This window comes from Chanodichthys erythropterus, chromosome 11, assembly GCF_024489055.1.
Source record: "Chanodichthys erythropterus isolate Z2021 chromosome 11, ASM2448905v1, whole genome shotgun sequence".
NCBI lineage: Eukaryota > Metazoa > Chordata > Actinopteri > Cypriniformes > Xenocyprididae > Chanodichthys > Chanodichthys erythropterus.
In genome coordinates, this window is record NC_090231.1 from 7,696,644 (window position 1) to 7,705,586 (window position 8,943).

An 8,943-nucleotide genomic window follows, 5' to 3' on the forward strand; every position below is an offset into this window, starting at 1 on the left:
CATCTTTTTTTTTCTTTTTCCAAATCTCCCTCTTGCTCGTTCTCTCTCCTCGACAGTCATACACCCCCTAATGCTGATTGGTTACACATTTCTTGTTGGTGTCGGTCCACTAACTTCCTAACAGTGTTTTTGAAATATGGCTTACCCCATCCTTAAAACATGAAATTTTAATCTGGCATTTTTTTCTATTTTTATTTAGTCTGGGACAATACATCGAATCCCGATTCACGATACGAAGAATCTGGAGCAATTCTGATATTTCATTATGTATCGCGATTCTCTCGAGAATAGATTCTGAGCTCAGATTTTAAACAGCTGATGGCACTACTATAGCCTACATACTTCGGAAGAGGATTAGGGCCAAGCAAAAAAAATAAAAAATAAAACCATCTCAAGATTAAATTTCGAGAATAAACTCATTAAATTTCGAGAAAAAAGTCGAGATAAAATGTTGAGAATAAACTCATTCAATTACGAGAAAAAACTCGTTAAATTTCAAGAAAAAAGTCGAGATAAAATGTTGAGAATAAACTCATTAAATTTCGAGAAAAAAGTCGAGATAAAATGTTGAGAATAAACTCATTCAATTACGAGAAAAAACTCGTTAAATTTCAAGAAAAAAGTCGAGATAAAATGTTGAGAATAAACTCATTAAATTTCGAGAAAAAAGTTGAGATAAAATGTTGAGAATAAACTCATTAAATTTCGAGAAAAAAGTTGAGATAAAATGTTGAGAATAAACTCATTCAATTACGAGAAAAAAGTTGAGATAAAATGTTGAGAATAAACTCATTAAATTTCGAGAAAAAAGTTTAGATAAAATGTTGAGAATAAACTCATTAAATTTCGAGAAAAAAGTCGAGATAAAATGTTGAGAATAAACTCATTCAATTACGAGAAAAAACTCGTTAAATTTCAAGAAAAAAGTCGAGATAAAATGTTGAGAATAAACTCATTAAATTTCGAGAAAAAAGTTGAGATAAAATGTTGAGAATAAACTCATTAAATTTCGAGAAAAAAGTTGAGATAAAATGTTGAGAATAAACTCATTAAATTTCGAGAAAAAAGTCGAGATAAAATGTTGAGAATAAACTCATTCAATTACGAGAAAAAACTCGTTAAATTTCAAGAAAAAAGTCGAGATAAAATGTTGAGAATAAACTCATTAAATTTCGAGAAAAAAGTTGAGATAAAATGTTGAGAATAAACTCATTAAATTTCGAGAAAAAAGTTGAGATAAAATGTTGAGAATAAACTCATTAAATTTCGAGAAAAAAGTCGAGATAAAATGTTGAGAATAAACTCATTCAATTACGAGAAAAAACTCGTTAAATTTCAAGAAAAAAGTCGAGATAAAATGTTGAGAATAAACTCATTAAATTTCGAGAAAAAAGTTGAGATAAAATGTTGAGAATAAACTCATTAAATTTCGAGAAAAAAGTTGAGATAAAATGTTGAGAATAAACTCATTCAATTACGAGAAAAAACTCGTTAAATTTCAAGAAAAAAGTCGAGATAAAATGTTGAGAATAAACTCATTAAATTTCGAGAAAAAAGTCGAGATAAAATGTTGAGAATAAACTCATTCAATTACGAGAAAAAACTCGTTAAATTTCAAGAAAAAAGTCGAGATAAAATGTTGAGAATAAACTCATTAAATTTCGAGAAAAAAGTTGAGATAAAATGTTGAGAATAAACTCATTAAATTTCGAGAAAAAAGTTGAGATAAAATGTTGAGAATAAACTCATTAAATTTCGAGAAAAAAGTTGAGATAAAATGTTGAGAATAAACTCATTAAATTTCGAGAAAAAAGTCGAGATAAAATGTTGAGAATAAACTCATTCAATTACGAGAAAAAACTAGTTAAATTTCAAGAAAAAAGTCGAGATAAAATGTTGAGAATAAACTCATTAAATTTCGAGAAAAAAGTTGAGATAAAATGTTGAGAATAAACTCATTCAATTACGAGAAAAAACTCGTTAAATTTCAAGAAAAAAGTCAAGATAAAATGTTGAGAATAAACTCGTTAAATTACGTATTTGTTCTTATAATGTAACGACTTATTTCTCGTAATTTTATGACTTTATTCTCAACATTTTATCTGGACTTTTTTTTTTTTAATTTAATTACTTTTTTCTCATAATTTAACTAATTTGTTCTCATAATCTAATGAATTTTTTCTCTGAATTTAACGAGTTTTTTCTCGTAATTTAATGAGTTTATTCTCAACATTTTATTTTGACTTTTTTCTCGTAATTTAATGACTTTATTCTCAACATTTTATCTCGACTTTTTTTCTCAAAATTTAACGACTTTTTTTCTCATAATTTAACTAATTAGTTCTCATAATCTAATGATTTTTTTTCTCGTAATTTAATGAGTTTATTCTCAACATTTTATCTCGACTTTTTTTTAAACATTAAACCAAATAAATACACGATTATAATCACATAAGAATTGTCTTCATTCCTCAAGCAGTCTCTGATATTTTCCATAAACGTGTGTAATTATTATCGCAATGGTTAGCATAAGAAGCCTTTAGCATCACATACAGTGGAAACGCGACTGGCTCTGGCACGCACGATACGTTAGGAGTGAAATATAACATCATAAGGCTTTGGTGCATCAGGTATTGCAGGATCAGGATGCTCTAGTCATGCAGCAGCACTTTTGTGGAAGGTCAGTAAAGTAAAGAGCAATTAAGGGCACGAAAACTGTTTATTGTATTGTGATATTAACTAATAATGTAGTAAACTGAGATGTTGTCCCTGAGCACCGTAACGACATCTCTCATAAAGATTTGCAACTTTACAAAGTAAACAATGATCCAAAAACCACTTAGCCTCTTCGCTAATTAGCACACAAAATACCATTGGTATGTTACTTCCGCCGCCTCACCGGAAGTTGTACCCACGTTCTCTTTTACAGTAGCGCCCCGCGGAAACAGGTGGATAGGGCAGGGCTTGATTTTCTCCATGGAGAATTGATTGGATGGTTGTGGTTTGCTATTGGTGGATCTGATGTGAGTGACAGGTTGCCCTGCCCACATGCCAGTAAACACATCATCAGACAAGAGAAGAGATGTCACTGCAAGAGGGAGGGGAAGTTATTTTGATTAACGATTACTGGGCACATGAATTAAAAAATATGATAATGTGCATGGAATAAACATTTATAATAAATACTGCAATATTCCATAATAAAATAAGAAGTACATTTTGATTTTATGGTGACTTCAAAATGATGGAAGGCATCTAAAAATCGCAAACAATTTACAGAACAGTTTTGACAAACCATGCTTTGACAGAAAATAAGCAGAATTATCAAAAATCATAGACTATAAACCTGTCAGATTCCAAGTGGTATTGATACTCAGAACAAAAAGAAGATGAAAACTGATTTTTATGTTTTCTCAGATTCATTCCAAAGTGGAAATGTTTTAAATTACACAAAAATAAATGGTAGGTGAAACGGGACTTGTTTTCTCTTACATCTCAAGAATCAGTAGGAGGAAATGGCATTGGCAAATTGTGATCACATCTGACACTAAACCAATTGTTGCGCTCGGAGGCAATGCTGGAGGACTAATCTTTGGCAAATCTCAAGTTTTGTTTTGCTTTAGAGCTCAGGTGCTTTGGTGGCCCATTTAAATGCACCTTTAATTGATTATGATTTGCCACTAGAGAAGTAATTGAAATGCCAAGTGCTGATCCCGTCAGCATGCAGGAACACTCAGGTAATCAGCTCAATTTAGGAGCTTTTCATTTGAAATGCATGAAGGCTGCATGAATGAGTCACACAATCTGTTATAAAAATTTGTGTAGCTTTCAGGTAGAAGAGAAGATGTTTTCTTTGACCTTCTGCTCTCACACCTGAGTTTCAACCTGGATTCATAACATTTTGTTTCATTTAAAACTTTGTTTAATTTAAGAGAAATTTAGATGTCGCCATTACTACATTTCTTTTTTAATTTAGCAAAGACTTGAATTGCTCATTCAGTCTGCATCTTTTACAATCAATAGAGTGTCAACTTTGATGTTCTGCTTTTGAATCAATTAAAGAAAGATTTCAAAGCATTTCAAATTTTCACCTGTTGGATGACCAAAGAGATAAAAAAAAAAAAAAACTTATACATTGAAGATCAGAATATCATACGATTACTAATGAGAAGATCATACAGTAAGTTTATGTAGGGATTCTAGCACACATATGTTTTATACATTTGTGCATACAAATGTAATTATTTATGTATTCAAAATTTCTGTATATTTTGACTAAAATCTCTACATTCATCCACTTATTACGTTTTCTATACAGTTGAGAAGTAGTTAGGGCTCAAAAATATCTCAAATAACTATATGTTCATTTATAATAATAAACATTGCGAGACTTGTTTTCTCTCATATCTCAACAATCAGATCGCCAAATTGTGATAACATCTGACACAAAACCAATTGTTGCTCTCATAAAGATTTTTTTACTTCTAAATTTACGGAAGCAAAATAATGACAAAGTTTTTTAAACAAAAAAGCATGTTGAATTTAAAAAAAAATAAAAAATCCATTAAATTAACAGTACTTGCATTTTATTGCATTGTATTTTCAGGGCTTGCATTTTAAGGGCTTCAGCATTGTTGTCTATTTAAGCTGTAATTATTTAATTTAAAAATATTTCACACACATTTTCATTGTTAAAAAAAATGTATAAACCATATTCGCCCTGAAAAGAAAATGCATTAAAATGCAAGTACTGTTAGTGCAATTCAGCATGCTTTTTTGTTTTAAATACATTTGTCATTATTTTACTTCCACAAATAAATATGTGTGCACATAAATACTTTACGTTTAAGATGCTGTCAATACATCCATCTAACGTCTTACGTCATATAATATGTTCAATTCAATTCACATTTATTTGTATAGCGCTTTACATATCGTTTCAAAGCAGCTTTACAGAGAATGCATGTCAACATTACAATTTAGAGAATGCAGTTAGCTAATAATAATGTAATAATTTAGGCAATTTAATTTACAATCACTGTTAGCAGTTTAATTGAAGGTAGAAACAAAGGTTTAGCACCATTTTCAACAAAAAAGGTGCTAAACAGCACCAAGAGTGGTTCTTTGGCTCGTAAAGAACTTCTTAACGGGTCCTTTGTACAGCAGTGGTGCTCTATAGCACCTTAACCACCCCAAAGAACCGCTGAAGAATCATACAGGGTTCTGTATACGGTAGTGGACTGCTTTAAAGCAAGCAGCTACAGTATAAAATTGACTATAGTTTAGAAATTAAAAACTGCTGTGAACTTTAAAACATATACAGCTAAAAAATCCTGCAGTCACTTTACTATTTTCCCTTAGATTGCACAAAATAGTGATTAGTGATATAAATGCAAATGATACTGTATTGATTAAATAAAATAAAGTTGTTTTCAGGTTTTATGTATATGGTGGTGTGTTCTTTATGACTGTTTTTTTTTTTTTTTCTAAAATTAGATCCCCTTTCTAAAATAAAAAAAAACAAGAAATATCGCAAATATATCGCCTTTCTTACAGTATCGCAATATCTCACAACATATCGTATCGTGACCCCTATATCGTGATACGTATCATATCGCCAGATTCTTGCCAATACACAGCCCTAGTAGCGGTGCTATATAGGACCTCAGTCATCCCAAAGAACCGGTGTAGAACCACTGAAGCACCAAGATTTGGTGCTATACAGCACTTAAAGTGGTTCCCCTATGATTACGAGCCAAAGAACCACTTTTAGTACTATATACAGTAGCACCATTTTTTTATACATTTGAATAATTGGAAATGTGATACATTTTTGTAACTTCAATAAAAAGGTTCTAATCCATGAACAAACCTGCTCTGAGATTAACCATTTCATCTGAACCACAAAAGACTGTGTGCTTAAAATCTTTATCTCTATTGAGAAAATGAAAAGAATTTTTACGTCCAGAACCGAACTGTAGCGCTTCATTAAACACTTTAGCAAATTGGCAGTCTTTAAGGTCACATATAAGCTCTCTGTTAAATTCTGATTGGGGAGAGGAAAGACCAGAAGAGAAGGGATAAAAGATGTAATTAATCTTTCTTAATGATATGCAAAAAGATAACAAGGTCAAATTATCTATTCACCACAGCAACGATCTGAACCTCAACCACAAAGCTCGCCCACACACACACACATGCGGGTTTTTATGATATATGAGGACATTCCATAGACATAATGACTTTTATACATTGTTTCTGAATTTTTACATTTTCAAAAAAACACTTAGTAAGATTTATAAGCTGTTTTCCTCATGCGGACCAAAAATGGCCAAAGGTTTTGGATCTTTGGACAACGATTTTGCCATCTTTCATCACGTACGTGGGTCTACCGGGACACATTTTACTGCTGTACTCATAAGCATTTCTAAATGAAACAACACATTTACAAGATGTCTGATGAGGCCTTTTGTTTTAATATTTTATGCTTTGTTACTTTCAATTTTGATTTCATGTTGATTTTAATGACATTTTAACATTTATAATGCTTCTGAATCGGAAACACTCTTTATTTAACAAACCTAATCACAATTTGAATTTAAAATTGACAAATATACTTAATTTGGTGAAAAAAAAAGAATCAGTTGAACCTAGAAAGGAACCGAGGCCTCAGGAGTGAGGACATCTCATCCTATAACCACAAGAACACTGAAGTAAATAAGCAGCAAAAAGAGCTTTACAACACGTTTACTTTTTAGTCAATCTGATACAGCCGCGAGTCTCTGCGCTGATTAAACTAGAACAGTGAAGCGCGGATAAAAGCCTTTGAGTTTAATACCTCTCTGTGTGCCTCCTCAGAGTTTAGCACGCTTATCTTCTCATTAGTCCCTGATGAGGAATTTCAGAAGTTATACAGGATGAATCAATTTGTGCCAGACACACCAGAAGTATGAAAGGACTTTATTTTCATTCTGCTATTTTAAATAAAAAGAAAGCATACCTACTGTAGGTATACTTACTGTATATATCATAGTTTAGAATACATATTTTGTAAGCTCATGCATAAGGTTTTTAAAACAACTTTAATTTCTGTTTATTCACAATACATTTTCATTCCTTCACAGACAATATCTCAATTTTTGACTGAATAGAACATTTCAAAGCAACATGGCAGCTGCTGTCACTGTTATCAAGGTTATGGCCTCAATCAACAATATTACAACAGTCAATACACCAATGTTTCTATAAATAGCACAACATTAATAAGTAAAGACTATTTTTAGTTATTTATTAATTTTTATTGACCTTAATTTTAGGCTTTTTATGTTCTCTATTTTATATTTTATAATTTTTCTTCTTTACTGGATTTACTGTGGGTTGTGAACCAACTTAACTAGTACTAAGTTCATACCGCCACCTACTGTGCTGGGATGTGATGAGAATTGCATCTAAGTTTGTGTGGCTGTTCTCATTTGTTTCTAACATTTCACAACCACTTTTCATTTCACCTGTATAGGGTCTATTTTTTTTATAATAATAATAATAATAATAATAATAATAATAAATATATATATATATATATATATATATATATATATATATATATATATATATATATATATATATATATATATATATATATATATATATATATATATTGAGGCAAAGTCTTGAAATTTATATGTGTATATATATATATATAGTAAATTTATGACCCCGTTACTTTTCCTGATTAAATAAACAGACCATCATGTTCATCATGTTAGAGTATTTTTACGCATTTTTATTTTTTTTATTCTAAAGTAATAACTGAAGGCAGTAACAATTTAAACCATATAGATTATTTGTGAACTAATGTTCAGCTTTTCTTTTTAATAGTCAATTTATTTTCAGCAGTCATCAAGCTTGTACACACTGTTCACAGACACAGACACAAAGATGAAGTTTTCATTTCCCCAAGTTGATTGCTCACTAAAACCCCCACAGTCATCATGTTTTCAGGGCATTTCAAGTTTGATTTCGACATGACATTAGCAGTGATATATTAGTGGCTGAGTTGTTTACTCGCTTATTAATTAGTCTTCCCATTAACGCCATCATTGTCTTCATTCGGGCCGATTTGAAAACACACACGAAAACAAGAGGCGGGATTCATTCAAACCAATCATAACTGATCATAACCAATCATAGCGCGATAGAATATTTTCAGTTACCCCGCAACAAACCCAGTGCACGCTTTAGGGGTCTGTTTAAAGTAAATGGGTTCAAGGGAGGCAAGAGAGATGTTGTAACTTCACCTGTGGGTGTCGCTGTTGGACACTGTTACTTTTTAAAAACGAGTGACTTTTACACCTTTTAATGTCATATTTTGTATTATTTGCATTGTTTGTTTTTGTATGTTTTGTAATATCGATTATTTTCTCATCCAGTTTTTTTTTTTTTTTTTTTTTTTTTTGAGGAGACACTGGGTCTTGCATTTGTTTTTAAAATGTCATGACCCTGCTCATTAAATAAAAATGAAAAGCAATAAACACAGGATCTATTCTGCAAGAAGCAAAATAAACATGCATTTTCTGAACAGTTTAAGTCCTATTACTCGACTATATCTTGTGGGAGGGGGACTTTTGTCAGAACGATAGCAATTAGAGGAGTGAGCTGCTCTCTTTCCCTCTCTGTTGGGTGCAGGGAAAGGTCAACCTATTCAGAGTCTGTTGCTCATAAACTAAGTATTCATGGCCTGTCGCTGAAATGCTACATTTATACATGCTTGAGAAGTGACACAGTTATTACAGAAGGCTTTGACAGGCATATGTGATTGCTGCTCAAGAGCATCTGTCATAAGAGGATATGAAGAGCAGAATGAAGATGAGGCGTGTGTTCTTTATTAATGACACAAGGCAGATGATGTCATAGCTGAAGACTTAATTAATGACTCAAATTATT